The sequence below is a fragment of the Mesocricetus auratus genome, unplaced genomic scaffold (genome assembly GCF_017639785.1).
Source record: "Mesocricetus auratus isolate SY011 unplaced genomic scaffold, BCM_Maur_2.0 Super-Scaffold_100006, whole genome shotgun sequence".
NCBI lineage: Eukaryota > Metazoa > Chordata > Mammalia > Rodentia > Cricetidae > Mesocricetus > Mesocricetus auratus.
This window is the reverse complement of record NW_024429190.1, coordinates 8,282,041-8,303,530: the sequence shown is the minus strand read 5'-3', so window position 1 is coordinate 8,303,530 and position 21,490 is coordinate 8,282,041.

Genomic DNA, 21,490 nt, shown 5'->3' with positions numbered 1-21,490 from the left:
TTCAACCCAAAACCAGTATGCCTGGCTTTGTGCCTTCTTTTATATAGTATGTCTGGTAGGGAGGACCTTGCAGCAATTCTCCCAGACATCATAAAGACCTTTGTAAAATATCCATGTCACTCTTTCCATGATGCCCCACAAAATGGCCTTGTCTGGAGGCCTGGAGATCTTGAGTCCATAGGAAAGGAGGGAGCTACATCTTAGGACTGAAGAATTTATAAAATAAATAAGAAACAAACCTTTGGTATTTTAAGATTCTACCAAAATAGAGCTGGTTAATGCAGATGAAGTGGGGATTTATTAAAAAGGCCCCAAAGCACTCTTTTAAAAAGGAAATCTTACATTATACATGCCACATATGAGATAAATACATATAGTACATCTGATGTAATATATCATGATGATATATAGAATGACAACACAGGCAAGTACTGAGCACCCATTTGCATGGCATTGTTAGTATTATCCATCAAGAATAAAGATTCCATGTTGGACATAGAAGAAAACTAAACTGACAATGGTAGTCTGGGAGAGTAAACACACCATGTTTTTATTAATATTTAGGGTTCACATATGTTTCAAAATAAGCAAGAGAAAAGAATTACTTCATGAAAATAGACCAAAATAATGAATCAACAATTAGAGATGAATAAGACAAGCTGATAACATAATCATTTCTACTCATGTATGTCCATTTTAGGTAAAAAGCAGTTGCTGAAAACATCCTTCATTTATTAGCTGATGATGCTGTATGGCAGGTGACCCGGTATGGCATGGGTGGAGTCTATGTAGTTGAAAACATGTGGGGACCAGCAGTGCTCACATCAGAGCGTTTTCTCTGCAGCTCATTCCGAGTGCTGGCATTGTCCTGTTCATGAGCCTTGTCTCTGCTGTCTGTGAGCATGCAAGGTCTCTCGCTTCTCAGAGGCCCATGACCCTTGCCATGGAGCCCTCCTGGGGAAGGAGAAGCCCTCCAGGCTTGACTCTCATGCTTTGCAATTCTGTTGCATTCAGTCCCTTTTCAAGCCTTTTCTAAGCCAGGCCAATTTTAAATTCAACAGATCTGGAACTTTAATTAAGAACACAAAATCTCTTTATCCATAGCAATGTTTGCAAAGCTAGAACGGGCATGTATATGACAGTGAGCATAAACTCTGACAGCCACCTGAAATCTGAAATTCAAGCAATGATATCTGCCTCGGTTAGTAACCAAATGATGCAGATTAAAGTCAGAATAAAATGCTAATTTGTACTCATGGTACAAATGAATATTTGTGTTTGTGTATTTATACCTAAATGTGTGTGTGTGTGTGTGTATGTGTGTGTGTTTCTAAGCCTTTTGTCATCCTCAAGTAAGTGTCAGATTCATCTAGAATTCGAATGAGCACATGGCAGGCCTGTGGTAGGTGAGCATCTTTCTTCTCCCACACTTGACGTGCAGTGTGTGCTACTTTCTCTTGAATTTATTCCTAGATAACCTATCTGTGATGCCAACACTGTCTCCACAGTCTCCCACAACTTCATAGATATGTGCCAGCATCCTCCTGATGCATTAACCGACTCATAGAGATGATTTTACAGTATTTTTTAATTTTGAATATCCCTTGTTGCTTCCCATTTATAATTTGGCTTTATGAATTTAGAACTGTATTCTTACATGCAAATTTCAGAGCCAATTGATAAAGTACACAAATAATAAATATTTCTGTCATTTGTAAATCACTTTCATCAAATTGTGCAATAATCTGTGGAGAATAGCTGTCTATGGAGCTATTGTTCCTTCTATGAAGATTCTGTTTATCAATCTTTAGTTATTATTGACTAAAACATTGCTCACTTCACATTTTAACTAGTTTTATTTCTATGCATAATATCAATGACATATTATTATAAAACTTTTTCATATTGTATCATCAATGCATTGAAATTTATTCAGTGTCCTTTCTTTTTAAATTATTTTTATGTTTTTAGATTCACAAGGTTAAGATTACATTAATTGTTCCACAAGGGCTTTTTTTTTACATGAAAATAAATCTGTTCCCTTTCCTCAATATCTTAGGACCCACAGAAATGAAAACTTTGAACGTTCACATTTTCTTTTTTGTACAAGTTGCCGTGAGGGTAAGTGGGATTGAAACTAGGGTCTCAGTATGCTACACAAGCATTTACCCCTGAGTTCCAAGGCCTTTTTTTTACACTTTATTTTGAGACAGCATCTCATCGAATTCCCCAGAGTAACCTCAAATTCACTCTGTAGCCCAGGCATGTCTTGAACCTGCAATGTGCCTGGCTTAGCCTCCTGTGTATCTGGGATTGCAAAGGTAGACTCATTTTAAATTTCTTTAATAGTTCTTTTGAGATGCAATCCCATGCCTCTTAATTATACAGTTTCACTGGTAATTGTTTGAATTTCATTACTGTAAAGAAGTGTAAAGATTAATGTTCTTTAACATGCTCCTGCTCAAGACACATATTTCCCAGGCACTAAGTATGGCATATTTTCTAGATAAATACTAAGCTTATACATCATATTGTAAAATTGTGCAGATATGGTGCTCCATAATGAAGACTTGTATTATTCTCTAGACTTTTGATTAGGATATTTATTTTGATTATACCATTACTATTTAGTTTAATTATTATTTATTTAGCCCCCAACACTTCCACAGTAATTCTCTTGTTATGTTTAGTTTCACTCTCTAATCCTCCTTCTTGATGCCTGTCCTGCTCCTATCCTGCTCTTGCTCCTGGAAGCTCTCTCCTGTGTCCCCTGACTATCTCTATCTCCAGTTGTGGCCAATTGCTCATTACATTTTTCCTGCCAGTTCTAGGTTTTAACAATGTCATTCAAAAGTCTGAAATTGTCCACATCTTTCAAGAGACATTTATTCTATGTTTCTCCTGTGATTTGAGGTTTAAATTTAATGCCCATAGCACTGGTATATGATTTTGACACCAAATAAGAGTACAAGACCTTCTCTGCTTATCCTCCTCAGGCTTCTCCTTTAGGAGCAAGTGACTCCTCATTCTGTTGTTATTACAATTCCCAAGCACCTTCTTTAAGTCTGTTCCCATGGTCCACTTTGTAATCCTTCCTAACACAAAGTGCCCTCCTTAACTGCATGGTATGCATCAGCAGGGTTGGCCTTGATTGCATGACTCTCCATATCCAGTTGCCCATGCTTGAAGAATATTATGTCTTGACAGCACTCAGATATTGAAGTTTAATCACCAGCTGATGATATTTAAAAGTGCAGACTTTGGGTGATGATTAGATTGGAGGAGTGGAACCATCCCAGATGAGAATTGTATTCTTGTTGAAAGGAGTCCCAGTAAACTCCCTTTTCCCTCTGCTATGCAAAGACACAGCTTTCTATGAACTAGACTTCAAATCTATCCCACAACCCCCCTAACCCTAAACTTAAATTTCTGCATAGAGGACTATGAGAAGAAAACTTTTGAGTCTCAGCCATCTGGTTGTATGTATGTATGTATGTATGTATGTATGTATGTATGTATGTATGTATGTGTATGTGTGTGTTTGTATGTGTGTGTGTTCCTCCATGTATTATACAAAATCTGATATTTTATCTTTTTTCTGACCCGAGACCCTCTCTCTTTCATCATCTCCTGACTGTTATAATATATATTTTAAAACATTTTTGAAATAAATACTAGCTCAAAAGAGACCGGGAACTCAGAGTGACGGGTGTGTGGTTTGAATGAGATCCCCTCCATAGTCCCCAGCGTTTGGTTGGTTCCTCCGTTGCTGAGGCTGTTTAGGAGATATTGCCTGAAGAAGTGCAACACTTGGGACAGGCTTTGAGTTTTCACATTTCCCAGTTCACTCTGGCTGCTTCCAGCTCACAGTTCAGATGTGAGGCATTACCTTCTGCTTCCCTAGCCGCATCATCTGCTTGCCGCCACACTCACGGCAAGACTCGTATCCCTCCGGAAGACCAGGCTCCATTTAACCCTTACTTTCACAGGTTTCCTTGATCATGGTGTTTTATCACAGCAATAGTAAGGTAATTAACACAGTCAGTGAGCCCCTGTGTGTGGTCGTTGTTGTGCAGTCTCTGGGATACCCCATTCCACTGATGATTCTCTGGTGCATCCTTGGATTCTGTTTCTTTTGAGTTCAGTGTGTTTTCCAGAGAGGCTACTTCTTATTTACTACCCTGGGAAGTTACTGGAAAATTAACAGGTGCCATAAGTATATGGTGTCAATATGTGTTGTTCTGTGTGATTCCTCACTATCTGAGGGCTTGTGAGCATGTGGGTGATGGCCTAATAAGTGTGCACGTTCTTCTTGGTGGGACATGCTGATCCTGAGCTTTACCATGTGACATGGTCTGGCCAATACCTAGATGACCTGCCGCCATTCTATGACTTGCTTTCTGTTTTTAAAAAAGAAACATGTCACTCAGGGAACTGCTATTCCAAGGAGTTTGGAGACAGAGGAAATCTCAACTGAGAATGAAACCCAAAGCTTCCCATGGGGGAGCACAGGTAATGCAGACCAGCTTTCTCTAGGTGAGAAAGAAATAGGTCACCAGAAAGTAGTGATCATTACATGGCAATAACATAGCCACAAATGGCAAACATTGTGCCTTCAAAACTAATTCTGTTATCTCAGAAATGTTCAAGAGTAAATGATACATACAGTCAACACATTGTCTTGCTCTCTCCTGACTTGCCAGCTTTCCTGCATCTAGTACTATGTATGTTATATTGTCAGGACTTAGGATTTCAATTTAAAAATATCATTTACAAAATTGTGAAGAAAATATACCTTGGAATTAATTTAACAAAATAAATAAAATATCTTTCAAGAGAAAATTATGAAAGTAATTAAGAATATCAATAAATACAACTGAAAGATACCCTCCATGCTTTAAACTTGATCTTTTTACTTCTATAAATTTGGAATAATGTGAATCAGTGCTCCACGTTTTTAAAAAAATTTAAAACAATCTTTTCTCATTTTACACACACCAATCCCAATTTCTGCTCCCTCCTCTCCTCCTGCTCTTCCCACCTTCCCCCAACTGTACCCCCAACCACTTCTCAGAGAGTGTAAGGCTTCCCATGGAGTGTCAACAAAGTCTGGCACATCTCTTTGAGGCAGGACCAAGGCTCTCCCTCTATACCTAGGCTGAGTAAGGTATCCCTCAAAAGAGAATGAGCTCCCAAAAGCTACTTCAAACATGAGAGATAAATCCTCGCCCCACTGCCAGTAGCCACACAGAGTGCCCAAGCTACACAGCTGTTACCCACACACAGAGTTCCTAGTTTGGTCCTATGCAGGTTCCCCAGCTGCCAGTCCAGAGTCAGGGAGCTCACACTGGCTCAGGTCAGCTAGTTCCGTGGGTATCCCCAAGATGGCCTTGACACCTTTGCTCATATTATTGTTCCTCCCTCTCTTTGACTGGACTCCGGGAACTTGGCCCAATTCTTAGCTGCGAATCTCTGCATCTGCTCCCATCAGTTGCTGGATAAAGGTTATATGATGATAATACAGGTAGCATCAATCTGATTATAGGGGAAGGCCAGTTCAGGCACCCTGTCCACTAATACTTAGGGTACTCCTTGTAGATACCTGGGAATTTCCCTAGTGTCAGATTTCTCACTAGCCCTGTAATGGCTCCTTCAAAATACCTGTTTCCTTGCTCCCCCTCTCTATCCTTCCCCCATCTCAACCACCCTTTTCTCTCCTGTTCCTCCCCTCTCTTCTCCCCACCCCATCCTTCCAATATTCTTGGGAGATCTTGTCTATTTCTCCTTCCCAGGGGATCCATGTATGTCTCTTAGGGTTCTCCTTGTTGCCTAGGTTCTCTGATGTCATAGACTATAGACTGATTATCCTTTTCTTTATATGTACTATCTACATATGAGTAAGCACATATACATGTTTGTCTTTCTGAGTCTGGGTTACCTCAGGATGGTTTTTTTTTCTAGTTCCATCCATTTATCTGCAAATGTCATTACATCATTGTTTATTTTTACTGATTAGTAGTACTCCATTTTGTAAATGTACCACATTTTCTTTATCCATTCTTTGGTTGAGGGGCATCTACATTGCTTCCAGGTTCTGGCTATTAGAAATAATGTTGCTAAAGACATAGCTGAAAAATGTCCTTGGGGTATGAGTGTGCATCCTTTAGGTATATGCCCAAGAGTGGTATTGCTGGGTCTTAAGGTATGTTGATTCCCAATTTTCTGAGAAATCACCATACAGATCCAAAGTGACTGTACAAGTTTGTACTCCTACCAGCAATGGAGGATTCTTCCCCTTATCCATCCTCTCCAGGATAAGGTATTATAGGTGTTTTTGATTTTAGCCATTCTGACTGATGTAAAATAGTATCTCACAGTTATTTTGATTTTCATTTCCCAGGTGGCTAAGTATGTTGAGCAATTTCTTTTGGTCATTTGAGATTCTTCTGTTGAAAACTCTGTTTATTATTATTTGGTATTTTAAATCTAGTTTCTTGAGTTCTTTATACATTTTGGAGATTAGTCCTATGTCAGATGTGGGGTTAGTGAAGATATTTTCCCATTTTGTAGGCTGCTGTTTTGTTTTATTGATAGTGCCCTTTGCCTTACAGAAGCTTCTCAGTTTCAGGAAGTCCCATTTATAATTGTTGATCTCAGTGTCTGCTACAGGCATTATATTTAGAAAGTGTTCTCCTGTAACCATGCATTCAAGGCTATTTCCCACTTTCTTTTCTATGAGGTTCAGTGTGGGTGGATTTATGTTGAGGTTTTTGATATGTTTGTACCTGAGTTTTGTGCATGGTGATAGACATGGATCAATTTGCATTCTTTTACATGTGGACATTCCATTATTTCAACACCATTTGTTAAAGATGCTTTCCTTTTTCCATTGTATAATTTTAGCTTCTTGGTCAAAAATAAGGTCTTCATGGGAGTGTGGATTAATAAGAGGATCTTTGATTCTATTCCATTGGTTCACCTGTCTATTTTATTTCATTACCAAGCTGTTTTCATTACTATAGCTCTATACTAGAGCTTGAAGTCAGGCATGGTGATGCCTCTGGAAGTGTCTTTATTGTACAGGATTTTTTGGCTAGCCTGGAATTTTTGTTTCTCCATAAGAAGTTGATTATTGTTCTTTCAAGGTCTGTAAAGAATTGTGTAGGGATTTTGATAGGGATTGCATTGAATCTGTAGATTGCTTTTGGTAAGATTATCATGTTTATTATATTGATCCTTCCTGTCCAAAAGCATGGGAGATCTTTCCATATTCTAATATCTTCTTCAATTTCTTTCTTCAAAACCTTAAAGTTCTTGCCATACAGGTGTTTCATTTGTTTGGTTAGAGTTACCCCAATGTATTTTATGTTATTTGTGGCTGTCATAAAGGGTAATGTTTCTCTGATTTCCTTTTCAGTCCTTTTATCATGTGTATATAGATGGTTTGATGGTTTTTTTAGTTGATCATGTATCCTTCCACAATACTGAAGGTGTTTATCAGCTGTAGAAGTTGCCGGGTAGAATTTTTGGGGTCTTATGTATACTATCACATTGTTTGCAAATAGCGAAAGTTTGACTTCTTCCTTTCCAATTTGTATCCCCTTGATCTCCTTTTGTTGTCTTTATGTTCTAGTTGGAACTTCAAGTGCAATATTAAATAGACATGAAGAGAGTGGACAGCCTCGTTTTGTTCCAGTTTTAGTGGAATCTCTTTGAGTTTCTCTTCAGTTAAATTGATTTTGACTGTCAACTGGCTGTATATTGCCTTTATTATATTTAGATATGTCCCTTGTATCCCTGATCTCTCCTAGACCTTTATCATGAAGGGGTGTTGTATTTTGTCAAAGTCTTTTTCAGCATCGGATGAGATAATCTTTTTTTTTTCTTTTAGTTTATTTATATGGTGGATTTCATTGACAGATTTTCCTATGTTGAACAATCTCTGGGATGAAGCCTACTTTGTCACGGTGGATGATTTTTTTTCATGTATTCTTGGATTCGGTTTGCCTGTATTTTATTAAGTATTTTTGCATCAAGGCTCATGGGGTAGATTGGTCTGTAATTCTTTCTCTTAGTTGAATCTTTGTGTGGTTTGGGTATTAGTGTAACTGTAGCCTACTCAAAAGGGTTTGGCAATGTTCCTTCTGTTTCCATCGCATGGAATAATTTGAGGAGTATGGGTATTAGCTCTTTTTTGAATTTCTGGTAGAATTCTGCACTAGAACCATCTGGCCCTGGTCTTTTTGTTGTTGTTGTTGTTGTTATTGGGAGATTTTTGATGACTGCTTCTGTTACCTTAGGGGCTGTAGGTCTATTTAAATTGTTTATTTGGTCTTGATTTAATTTTGGTATGTGGTATCTATCCAGAAAATTGTTCATTTCTTTTAGATTTTCCAATTATAAGGAGTATAGGTTTCCAAGTATGACCTAAGCATTCTCTGAGTTTCCTCAGTGTCTATTGTTATGCCCCACTTTTTATTTCTGATTTAATTAATTTGGATGTTCTCTCTCTCTGTATTTTGGTTAGTTTGGATGAAGGTTTGCCTATCTTGTTGATTTTCTTGAAGAACCAGTTGTTTATTTCATTGATTCTTTATATTGCTTTCTTTGTTTCTATTTTATTGATTTCAGTCCTCAAATTGATTACTTCCAGGCTTCTACTCCTCCTGGTTAAGTCTGCCTCTTATTTTAATCATTTTTTATTTTAATTTTAAATAGCTTGTTTTACATGTCAATCCCAGTTCCCTCTCCCTCCCCTCCTCCCGCACTCCCCTTTCCCCCCACCCTCCCACCCTATTGCCAAATCCTTCCACATAGGGGATATCTAGAGCCTGTCATTTCACTCTGGGTAGGGTCCAGGCACTCCCCTAAGAGTCCAGGCTGAGAGAGCATCCCTCTTTGTGCTATAGGCAGACGAAGACTGTTTGTATTCCAGGGGATAGACACTGATCCACAGCTCAGGGCCCCATAGGTTGCCCAGGCCTTCTTGCTGACACTCACATTTGGGGGTCCAGATCAGTCCCATGCTGGCCTCCCCACTGTCAGTCTGGGGTCCAAGAGCTCTCTCCTGTTCAGATCAGCTGTCTCTGCTGGTTTTGCCAGCCCATTCTTTGCCAATTTGCTCATCATTCCTTTCTCTCTGTCACTGGGTTCCTTTGGTTCAGTTCAGTGATTAATTGTGTATTTGCCTCTGCTTCCATCAGTCACAGGATGAAGGCTCCCGGATGGTTATAGACATCAAGTTCATTATCAGGAATGGGCATTCGAGGTGGTCTCTCAACTATTGCTTAGCTTGCCAATTGGTGTTATCCCTTTAGATCACTCGAGGTCGCTCTGGTGCCTGATCTGTCTTCGATCCTATGATTCCCTCTTCCCCCTATTCTACCCCCACCCCCTCAACTTCCTGTTCCCCCATGACCAACTCTCTTCCTCTCCACCCCCTCCCTTCTTCCCAGCTCCCACTCCCCCTCACCCCTCGCAGTGTTCCCCATCCATTCAGAGGATCTTGTCTCCATCCTCTTCTCTTGGGTACTATGCATATATGCATATCTTTTAGGTTCTTTCCTGTTTTCCAGACTATCAGTGGAAGTGCAGACTGGCACTATCCTGATCCATGTCTAAAATCCATATATGAGTGAGTACATACCAGTCTTTTTACGACTGGGTTACCTCACTCAGGATGGTTTCTTCTAGTGCTATCCATTTCTCTGCGAATTTCAAGATTCCATTGTTTTTTTTTCTGCTGAGTAATACTCCATTGTGTAAATGTACCACATTTTCTCTATCCACTCTTCAGTTGAGGGGCATCTAGGTTGCTTCCAGGTTCTGGCTATTACAAATAATGCTGCTATGAACATAGTGGAGCAGATGCCCTTGTTGTATGAACTTGCCTCATTTGGATATATGCCTAAGAGTGGAATTGCTGGGTCTAGTGGTAGATTAATTCCCATTTTCCTGAGGAATCTCCATACTGATTTCCAAAGAGGCTGTATGAGTCAGCACTCCCACCAGCAGTGGAGGAGTGTTCCTCTCTCTCCACATCCTCTCCAGCATAAATTGTCTTCGGTGTTTTTGATTTTAGCCATTCTGACAGGAGTAAGATGGTATCTCAGAGTTGTTTTGATTTGCATTTCCCTGATGGCTAAGGATGTTGAGCACTTTCTTAAGTGTCTCTTGGCCATTTTAGCCTCCTCTACTGAGAATTCTCTATTTAGCTCTGTACCCCACCTTTTAATTGGATCCTTTGGTGTTTTGGAGACTTGTTTCTTGAGTTCTTTGTAAATTTTGGAGATTAGCCCTCTGTCAGATGTAGGGTTACTAAATATCTTTTCCCATTCTGTGGCTTGCCTTTTTGTCTTTTTGACTGTGTCCTTTGCCTTACAGAAGCTTTTTAGTTTCAGATTGTCCCATTTGTTAATTGTTGATCTCAGTGCCTGTGCAACTGGTGTTATGTTTAGGAAGTGGTCTCCTGTACCAACTCATTGAAGAGTATCTCCCACTTTCTCTTCTAAAAGTTTCAGTGTGGCTGGATTTATGTTGAGATCTTTGATCCATTGGGACTTAAGTTTTGTACAAGGCAATAAACATGGATCTATCTGCAGTCTTCTGCATACCAGTACCTAGTTATGCCAGCACCATTTGTTGAAGATGGTTTCTTTTTTCCATTGTACAGTTTTAGCTTCTTGGTCAAATATCAAGTGTTCATAGGTGTGTGGGTTAAAATTAGGGCTTTCGATTCATTTCCATTGGTCTACCTGCCTATTTTTGTGCCAATACCAAGCTGTTTTCAGGACTATAGCTCTATAATAGAGCTTGAAGTCAGGTATGGTGATGCCTCCTGAAGTTCCTTTATTGTATAGGGTTGTTTTGGCTATCCTGGGCCTTTTGTTTTTCCATATAAAGTTGATTAATGTTCTTTCCAGGTCCTTGAAGAATTGTGATGGAATTTTGATAGGGATTGCATTGAATCTGTAGACTGCTTTTGGCAAGATTGCCATTTTTATTATGTTGATCCTACCAATCCAAGAGCATGGGAGATCTTTCCATTTTCTGGTATCTTCTTTGATTTCTTTCTTTAAAGACACAAAGTTCTTGATATACAGGTCTTTCACTTCCTTGGTTAACATTATCCCCAGATATTTGATGCTGTTTTTGGCTATTGTAAAGGGTGATGTTTCTCTGATTTCTTTCTCAGTCACTTCATCATCTGTATATAATAGGGCCACTGATTTTTTTGAGTTTACCTTGTATCCTGCCACATTGCTGAAGGTGTTTATCAGCTCTGGGAGTAACCTTGCGGAGTCTTTTGGGTCACTTATGTAAACCATCATATCATCTGCAAATAGTGAAAGTTTGACTTCTTCTTTTCCTATTTGTATCCCCTTTATCTCCTTTTGTTGTCTTATTGCTGTAGCTAGAACTTCAAGTACAATATTGAAGAGATATGAAGAGAGTGGATAGCCTTGTCTTGTTCCTGATTTTAGAGGAATTGCTTTGAGTTTCTCTCCATTTAGTTTGATGTTAGCTGTTGGTTTACTGTATATTGCTTTTATTATATTCAGGTGCGTTCCTGTTATCCCTGATCTCTCTAGGACCTTTATCATGAAGGGGTGCTGGATTTTGTCAAAGGCTTTTTCAGCATCTAGTGAGATGATCATGCGGTTTTTCTTTCGCAGTTTGTTAATATGGTGGATTACATTGATAGATTTTCTAATGTTGAACCATCCCTGCATTCCTGGGATGAAGCCTATTTGATCATGGTGGATGATTTTTCTGATGTGTTCTTGAATCCGGTTTGCGAGTATTTTATTGAGTATTTTTGCATCGATGTTCATGAGGGAAATTGGTCTATAGTTCTCTTTCTTAGTTGTGTCTTTGTGTGGCTTGGGTATCAAGGTAATTGTAGCCTCCTAGAAAGAGTTTGGCAGTGAGCCTCCTGCTGCTATTGTGTGGAATACTTTGAGGAGTATTGGAATTAGCTCTTCTTTGAATTTCTGGTAGAATTCTGCACTGAAGCCATCTGGGCCTGGGCTTTTTTTGTTTGGGAGACTTTTGATGACTGCTTCTATTTCATTAGGGGTTATAGGTCTGTTTAGATTGTTTATCTGTTCTTGATTTAGTTTTGGCAAGTGATATCTATCCAGGAAATTGTCCATTTCCTTTAAATTTTCAAATTTTGTGGAGTACAGGTTTTCAAATTTTTGTTAATTAGCATGCTCTCTCTCTGTCTTTTGGTTAGTTTGGACAGAGGTTTATCTATTTTGTTGATTTTCTCAAAGAACCAACTCTTTGTTTCATTGATTCTTCTCAGTGTTTTCCTGGTTTCTACTTGATTGATTTCAGCCCTCAATTTGATTATTTCCTGGCGTCTGCTCCTCCTGGGGGAGTTTGCTTCTTTTTGTTCTAGAACATTCAACTGTGCTATTAATTCTCTAGTATGACTGTTCTCCAGGTTTTTCATGTGGGTACTTAGTGCTATAAACTTTCCTCTCAGCACTGCTTTCAAAGTGTCCCATAAGTTTGTGTATGTTGTGTCTTCATTCTCATTGAAATCGAGGAAGTCTTTAATTTCTTTTTTTATTTGTTCCTTTACCCAGGGATGGTGCAATTGTGCATTGTTCAATCTCCATGAGTTTGTAGGGTTTCTGCGATTTGTGTTATTGTTGAATTCTAATGTTAATGCATGGTGGTCTGATAAGATGCAGGCGGTTATTACAATTTTTTTATATCTGTGGAGATTTGCTATGTTTCCTATTATGTGGTCAATTTTAGAGAAGGTTCCATGTAGTGCTGAGAAGAAGGTATATCCCTTTGTATTTGGGTGGAATGTTCTATAGATGTCTGTTAAACCCAGTTGGGTCATAACTTCTATTATTTCTTTTGTTTCTTTGTTAAGTTTCTGTCTGGAGGTCCTGTTTAGTGGTGAGAGTGGAGTGTTGAAGTCTCCTACTATTAGTGTGTGAGATTTTATGTGCATTTTGAGCTTTAGTAATGTTTCTTTCACGAATGTAGGTGCCTTTGTATTTGGGGCGTAGATGTTTAAAATTGAGACTTCGTCTTGATGTATTTTTCCTTTGATGAATATGAAGTGTCCTTCTTCATCTCTTTTGATTGATTTTAATTTGAAGTCTAATTTGTTAGACATTAGGATTGCTACACCCGCTTGTTTCTTGGGACAGTTTGATTGGAAGATCTTTTCCCAACCCTTTACTCTGAGATAACATCTGTCTCTGATGTTGAGATGTGTTTCTTGTATGCAGCAGAAGGAAGGGTTCTGTCTTCGTATCCATTCGGCTAGTCTGTGTCTTTTTATAGGCAAGTTGAGGCCGTTGACATTGAGGGATATTAATGATCATTGATTGGTGATCCTTGTTTGTGCTTGATTTATTGTTAGTGAAGTTATTTTGTGTAGTTTCTCCTCCCTTTTTCTTTTGGTGTTTTGTAAAGTGTGATTCTATATTGCCTGTGTCTTTGTGAATGTAGTTATCTTCCTTGGCTCTAGGTTTTCCTTCTAGCATTTTCTGTAGAGCTGGATTCATGGACACATATTGTTTAAATCTGGCTTTGTCATGGAATATTTTGTTTTCTCCATCTATGGTAATTGAGAGCTTTGCTGGATATAGTAGTCTGGGCTGGCATCCTTGCTCCCTTAGCGTTTGTAGGACATCTGTCCAGGATCTTCTGGCTTTCATCGTTTCCATTGAGAAGTCAGGTGTAATTCGGATAGGTCTGCCTTTGTATGTTACTTGGCCATTTTCTTTAGCTGCTCTTAATATTTTCTCTTTACTCTGTAGGTTTGATGTTTTGATTATTATATGGCAAGGTGACTTCTTTTTCTGGTCGAGCCTATTTGGTGTTCTGTAAGATTCTTGTATTTTCATAGGCATATCTTTCTTTAGGTTAGGGAAGTTTTCTTCTATGATTTTGTTGAATATGTTTTCTGTACCTTTGAGTTGTATTTCTTCGCCTTCTTCTATACCTATTATTCTCAGGTTTGGCTTCTTCACGGTGTCCCATATTTCCTGGATATTTTGTGTTAAGGATTTTTGGTTTTGAGATTTTCTTTGGTTGACGATTCTATATCCTCTAATGAGTCTTCAACATCTGAGATTCTCTCTTCTATCTCTTGTATTCTATTGGTGATACTTGCATCTGTAGTTCCTGATCACTTACCCAGCTTTTCTATTTCCAGCATCCCTTCATTCTGTGTTTTCTTTATTACAGCTTTATTTCAGCTTTCAATCCTTCAACTGTTTGAGTTGTTTCCTTAATTTTTTTGGTTGTTTTTTTCTTGGTGCTTTTTAGATTCTTTGAGAGATTTGTTTATTTCCTGAATTTTTTCCCCCATTTCATGGATTTTTTAAGGGATTTCCTCGTTTCTTCTTTGAGGGTCTCCATCATCTTTATGAAACAATTTTTAAGGTCTGTCTCCTCTTCTTCATCTATGTAGTGCTTTGCAGGTCTTGCTGGTGTTGGATCCCTAGATTCTGGTGGGGCCATGTTGGTGTTTCTATTGCTGAGTGATCTCTTATTCTGTCTTCTTCCCATCTCTTCTTCCAGTGGGTGCTGGTGGGGTCTTTCTGTCTCCACTGGTCTCCTTCCTTCCTGCAGCTGAAGCTGGGGACGCTGACATGGAATTTGGGTCCTGGTAGGGCTGATGTCTTTCCTGAAGCTGGACTCGCTGGGGTTGGGGTCTTGGAATTGTTGACGTCTTTGCTGTGTGGGCAGGTCTCCTGAAGCTGTACTTGCTGGGGCTGGGGTCTTGGAGGGGCTGATGTCTTTCCTGTGTGGGTGGGTCTTCTGGATGCCAGGAGCGGCCCAGAAGATCAAGGGGATGGGTGTCGGGCAGGGGGTCCTGCCGGAGACGCAATCTCACCTGAAGCTGGACTCACTGGGGCTGGGGTCTTGGAGGGGCTGATGTCTTTCCTGTGTGGGTGGGTCTTCTGGATGCCAGGAGCAGCCCGGAAGATCAAGGGGATGGGTGTCGGGCAGGGGGTCCTGCCGGAGACCCAATCTCACCTGAAGCTGGACTCGCTCTGCCTCTTTTTTTTTAATTTTTATTTTTTTGGTTTTTATGAGACAGGGTTTCTCTGTATTGTATGGAGGCTGTCGGTCCAGCCCAGCCTCGAACTCACAGAGATCCTCCTGCCTCTGCCTCCCGAGGGCTGGTATTAAAGGCGTGCACCACCACCGCCCGGCCTGCCTCTTTTTTTTTTTTTTTTTTTTAGAGCTTTCAGGCATGCTATTAAGTCAATAGTGTGAAATGTCTCCAGTTGTTTTTTTTTAATTTAGGCACTTAATGCTTTGAACTTTCTTCTTAGTACTGCTTTTATAGTGTTCCACAGGTTTGAGTATGCTGGGCTTTCATTTTTGTTGAGTTTTAGGAAGTCTTTAATTTCTTTCTTATTTCTTCCTTGCTCCAAAGGTGTTTCAATTGAGCATTGTTCAATTTACATGTGTAGGAGGAAAACAGAACTCTGCCATTAGCCATGTGACTTATTAGAGGCGCATACAGATGAGGTAATAAAAGGGTGGTTTACCACACTGATGAACACACCCACTTTAGGCATGACTAAAGACGTATACAGACGTAGGCGGTGAACTAGGTCACTAGCCAGGCCCACTTTTGGGCATGGCTAGGGGTGTTATGGAGGAAGGTATAAAAGACTGAACTGCATAAGTCTAGATCTCTTTTTCAGGCTTTCTGGCTTCCAGTTCAGCAGCAGAAAACTACTCTGCTTATCTGGGTTACTTGTTTGGTCTCTTGTGAGTAATTTCTACAATAAATACTTATTTTTACTTTCAGTAAGCGTGCGGTTTATCGTTGCAGCATCATACATGAGTTTGTAGGCTTTCTGCAATTATTGTTGTTGAATTCTAACTTTAAGTCATAATGATCCAATAAGATACAGGGGATTATTGTTTGTTTTTTTCTTCCATTTCTTTAAGGGATTTTCTCACTTCCTCTCTGATGGTCCCTATCATCTTCATAAGTTTGTTTTTAAGTTTATTCTCTTCTACTTCATCTGCACTGGGATGTTCAGATTTTTCTGTTTTAGAATCACGAGACTCTGGTGATATTAGTTTTTATGTTGTTTAATTTGTTCTTATACTGTCACCTTCCCATCTTTTCTTCCAGTGGTGCAGGTGGGGCCTCTCTCTCTTCTGGTAGATGCCAGTCCAAGGTTCTCTCCTGTCCTCTCCAGTGGGTATGGATCCAAGACTCCAATGATGGCAGATGCTGGATGGTTTGATATGCCTCCAGCTCTCTGATATTTTCCTTTTTATGTTCCACAAAAGTATTTGCATACATGGACAGACATAGTTACACAAGTTTTGTTAATAGTTCTAAAATTTTTTCTTGTTACTCTTTGTACAACTTTGGCACATTACTGGATAACTTTCATAGTGCTAGAAGGTGTTATATGCACTATTGGAGAAGAAAATAAATGATCAATCTTATTCAGATGTGATCCCCGTGAAATTTAAAAAAATGACCAGCTTAGGAAGAGATGCTCACTGGTGCAATATGGCACAAATGTCAAGAGAGTAACCAACCACTTTCTGATTGCATCTGAAGTCTGTCCCACAAAATAGAGCCCACACCTGGCACTGTTGTTAGGGCTAAAACTTGTGGATAGACAGGTCATAAGCCTTAGAAGATAATTTACTAGTACTACTATGCTAAATAGATGCATTATTTAAGTAACTCCCAATGACTTATCCAGGGAGCATCTCTCATACCTCATCAAACATTGTCTTTGCAGTAGATGGTGGTTAACAGAGTACATTTTAAAAATTCTTGTGTTTATAGTTTTTCATTTGAAAAATTTTAAATTTCTTTAATGATAACTTACTATTTAATTTATAAATATTAGAAAGTTCCAGTACCAATTCAGATCTTGTTCATGTGGACTAATTCCCTTTTAATGGCCTGAACAAGTCTGTTTGTGAGAACAGGCTGCTCTTAGGAGCTCCACTTGGGACTTCTCTGGGTCTGGGAAATTCTCTAGTGGGACCGTTACCCTGAAGGGTGCCTTTTGCAGTCCCCATCTTTGAATCTCTTTTTTGGAGTGTGGATGATCCAGAACCAGAAGGGACGAGCAGAGGCATAGCTGAGCCACCTTCTGTTTGTGGGTGCCCCAGGGTGCCCCACTCTTTTCTCTCCCCTGGTCATATGGAGGATCTATTGCCTATCCCTTTTGTGCTGAGCCATAACTGTCAGTTCCTACTTGTCCACCCATTGGACTTATCCTTTTCTGTCCCTTCTTTGAGCTATTCTTGGGCTCCCAATATCTTGTTGAGGATCTTCTCTCTTAACTTACAACCAACATTTTTTTTTACCTTTTTACATATGGTCTTTGATAGCCTTGACCAGGGACTGACATACCCATTTAAAACAGATTTCCCCTGTCCTTTCTTCAAATACATCTACTCATTGAGGTTCTTCAATCAAACTTCAGTAGCCTATCCCAAATGTAAAATTCTTGTTCTGTTCTAAAGATTCTCTGAGTTTGACTCCTGAAAATAAAACACACACATGTGCACACACTCACACACACACATACACTTTCTTTGCCTAACAAAATGTCACAGTAGTTGCTGGAAGAAGTAGTCACCACCACTATAAATCCCAGAACTTTTGTTACAGTCACTCTTCTCTTTTGGATTTCATCCAGGAGTGTTGTGTTGCCTGCCCTAGTCTGGTCTTGACTGGCTCTGACAGAGTGCTTCCTTGTTCTAGAATGGCAGGATGTGGATCTGGGCTCTCACCCAAGCCTCCTGACTCCATTATCAGGGCATGGTCACTTTGCCACTTTGCCTCACTTCCCCAAGTCTCATAGAGGACTTTTTAAAAATATGTTTTCATGTGTATGATTATTTTTCCAGCATGTATGTCTGCATACCACAAGAGCACAGTGTCCACAGAGACTGGAAGAGTGCATCAGATCCCCTGGGATTGGAATTACAGATGGGTGTTAGCCTTCATGTGGCTTCAGGTCCTCTTGGAAGAGCATCCAGTGCTCTTAACCTCAGTGCCATCGCCCCAGCTCCTCATAGAAGATTTTGAAATCTTTTCTCCTCATAGCTTTTAGAAACATGTTAAAGATAGATAAATTACAATTACAAGAAAATATAATTTTTAAAATGTGTCTTTCTGACTTTGGAGAGTCCACTTCAATCTTCTGAGCCTAAGTTTCCCTGTCTTCAAAAATAGGAAGTAACAGTTGGAACTTTGCAAACACAAGCAGTGCTGGTGAAGATAATAAAAATAGCCTGCTGTCCAGAAGCCATTGGTGCAGCTGGACATCTAGTCGCCATTTCATAAAATGCAGAAATATCCCACAAAATGCACACAGCGCCCACTCTCCTCCAACCTGTGGTCCTGTGTATTGAAATGTAGTATACGAAGTGACCCACGGTTTGTCAGTTGTTTATTGATCCTACTAAACAGCACCATGCAATAACTTTGTAAACGTGGATCCAAACTTGACCAACTTGATTCTTGGTTTTTGTTTCTTCTCTTTGGAGTAGCTCATCCCCAGGCAGGCTCCACTCACTCTGTTACCTTCCTAAGTTCTCTCTGTTCTTGAGTTTGGAATTTCACATTACAGATATGTTGTCTTTCACAACAGAAAACTGAGACCATGCTGTTAAAAAGTAAATGTTTGTGAAGGACTCATTTGCGAAAATGGGCAGAAAGATGTGTGACTAGCCTGAGATCACATATTCCCCTAGGAAAAAGGAAGGGCAGGCAGGGAAGCGGAGGCAGCAGGTGAAACTTTGCCTCCCCTGCAAGTTTACATGACCTTTACACACGCAATGGGGAGTGAAAAGCTTGCTTATCTGGGCTCTTAGCTAAATAAAGATGATATAACTGGAGTTTCACAGGATGACTGACTTCCACTCAAGCACATTAGCTCATGTGACTTCAAAGTCTTTTCTCCCGGCTCTCAGGCCCACCCAGATACCACATCCCCGGATCTGCCAGATTTATTTCCCTTACTCATTCTGCACTCCTTAGTGGATTCCCTCTGGATGCCGCCTAAGGCTGGGAGTTGAAAGAAAGGACACACAGTAATTTATGACTGTTTACTCTAGAACTTCGGGCTTGCAAATGGGCCATTGCAGGAAGATTGGCCAGATCCTAGTAGACAGAATAATGACTTCCACAGATCCTCAGTAAAACCCCAGGCACATCATAACCTGCCCAGGACCTCACGATTCTTCTGGGTACCTTGGTACCGTGGCCCCACAACCAGTTTCTCCTCATAACCAAACCGTGGATGTTTAAAGCCTGACATTGACTGTCCTAACATCCTTGGTCGCTCTCCACATCATTTAGACACCTCCAGTTATTGCCTGGTGCCCAGTGATCAATTCCCGAGCTCCACTGCCTATCAAATTACATTTATTTAGGGACCTTAGTCTGCATTATCCCAGGCGTGGATTGTGAGCAAGTTGGTCATTCTCTGCTAACCCTTTCCTTCTGTCTGGAGGTATCTGGCACGTCTCTCAAGACAGGTGGCTACAGGTGCCATTTCATGGAAAAAGACTGATGTTTACAAACATAGGCTTTCCGAGTGTTGTAGAGCATTTTAATCCTAATTGGGAGGCAAAGCATGAAAATAACTGTGAGTCCAAGGGAATCATGGTCTACATAATGAATTCCAAGCCAGCCAGGCTTACATACTGGGACACTATTTCAAATGGAAAAATAAAACAAAAACAAAACCCAAACCTGACCCCATTTCCTTCAAGAGTACTGTGAAGACTGGTCTAGCCCACCTATGAGTCAGAAAGGATGCAGGAGCAGAAAGTAACTTGGAAGAGTTCATTCCTGCTACCCTGCAGTTAGTGGGAAGTGAGGCTGGCCACATCTAGGCTGTGTCCACCTGGTCTTCCACAAAGGAATGGAGCAGAGGAATAGAGCAGAGGATAATGGTCACAACTTAGAAACACTGATGTCAACCCAAGCCTCTTCTGTTTCTCTTTCTAGGTATCATGGCAATTATTCACCATAAACTTGACAGGGTTTAGAATCACAAAGTAAAGACTTCTGAGTGCTATTGAGGCATCTCCAGAGAGGTCAAGCAGGAACCTAAGAAACACCATGATTTTAGGGGGCACCAGCATATGGTCTGAGATCCTAGACTCAATACTGAGAAAGTGGGTGGAGTCTGAGAATCCAGTTCTCTCTGCTTCCCAAATACAAATACAATGTGACTAGCCACGTCATGTCCCTGCCACTCTGCCTGCACAAGCAGCATGGGTTGTACCCTCAAACTGCGAGTGAAAGCAAGCTTTCTTTTTTAAGATGCTTTTGACAAGTATTTCTCACACCAATGAGAAAAGCAACTAATACAGAAAGTTGATGCCAAGGAAGGGGATTACTGTTGGTGTGGTAAACCTAACCATGTGTTTTATGGAAGGATTTGGAGTTGCTGGCAAGAGAAGCCCTGTAATTCTACAAACATAAATTAATAAGCAATTCTGGTAGGACTTTGGAAGATAGAAATGTTGAAGAAAGCATAGACAGTATAGGGCAGGCTCATGAGATTTCAGAAGTGAACAAAGACTATTGGGAAGGCATAGAAGCAATTCATGCTACATTCTGGAAAAGAACCTGGCTATGATCTGCCCATGTCCTGAAAATCTAAAGGAGGCTTGCTCTAAAAGTGTTTTACTAATTTGTTTGGTAGAAACTAGTTCATGACACAAAAGCATTCAGGTTGTGGCACGGTTACTATTCACTGTTTTTACCCAAGTTTATAGTGACAAAAAGCAGCAAGTAGAAGAGAAATCATAAAAAAAGCTTGGTTTGGAACAGAGTTCATGTAAGTTTAAAACTGTAGACAAAGAAAGCACAGATGAAACATCTATATGTGTTAAAAGATATTAGGGCTTTTAAGGAATGATTTTATAGTTTACATTAAAATGACAGAAAAGGAAGCAAAATTATCACCGAGAGCTGGGAAACTGGCTATATTCTTTTTGGACCTAATGGAACACTGCCGATTTCTTGGCCTTCCTGGGAGGGTCTAGGCCCTGCCCTGTATGAAATGACAGACTATGGACACCCCCATGGAGGGCCTTACTCTCCCTGGGGAAGTGAGGGGATAATGGGGGAGTTGGGGGGAGGGCACGGGAGTAGGGGAGGGAAAGGGAGAGGGACCTGGAACTGACTTGTGAAGCAACCTTGTTTCTTATCTAAATTTAAACTGAAAAATAAATTAAAAAAAAAAAGAATTGTGTTACTGGCAGATGATGACAGAGTAGTGACATTATATCGCCTCCAGCAAGGCTGCACTAACTGAACCTTCCCAAATAGTGCCACCAACTGGAACCAAGTGTTCAAATACCTGAACCTATGAAAAACATTTCTCAATTAAACCACTACCCCAAGGGATTACTAATGGGAAGGCAGGAGGTGACCAACCCTGATTGCTCTTTCTAGTTAATAGGGCAGAGTCCAGGAGGTGCCATTCAA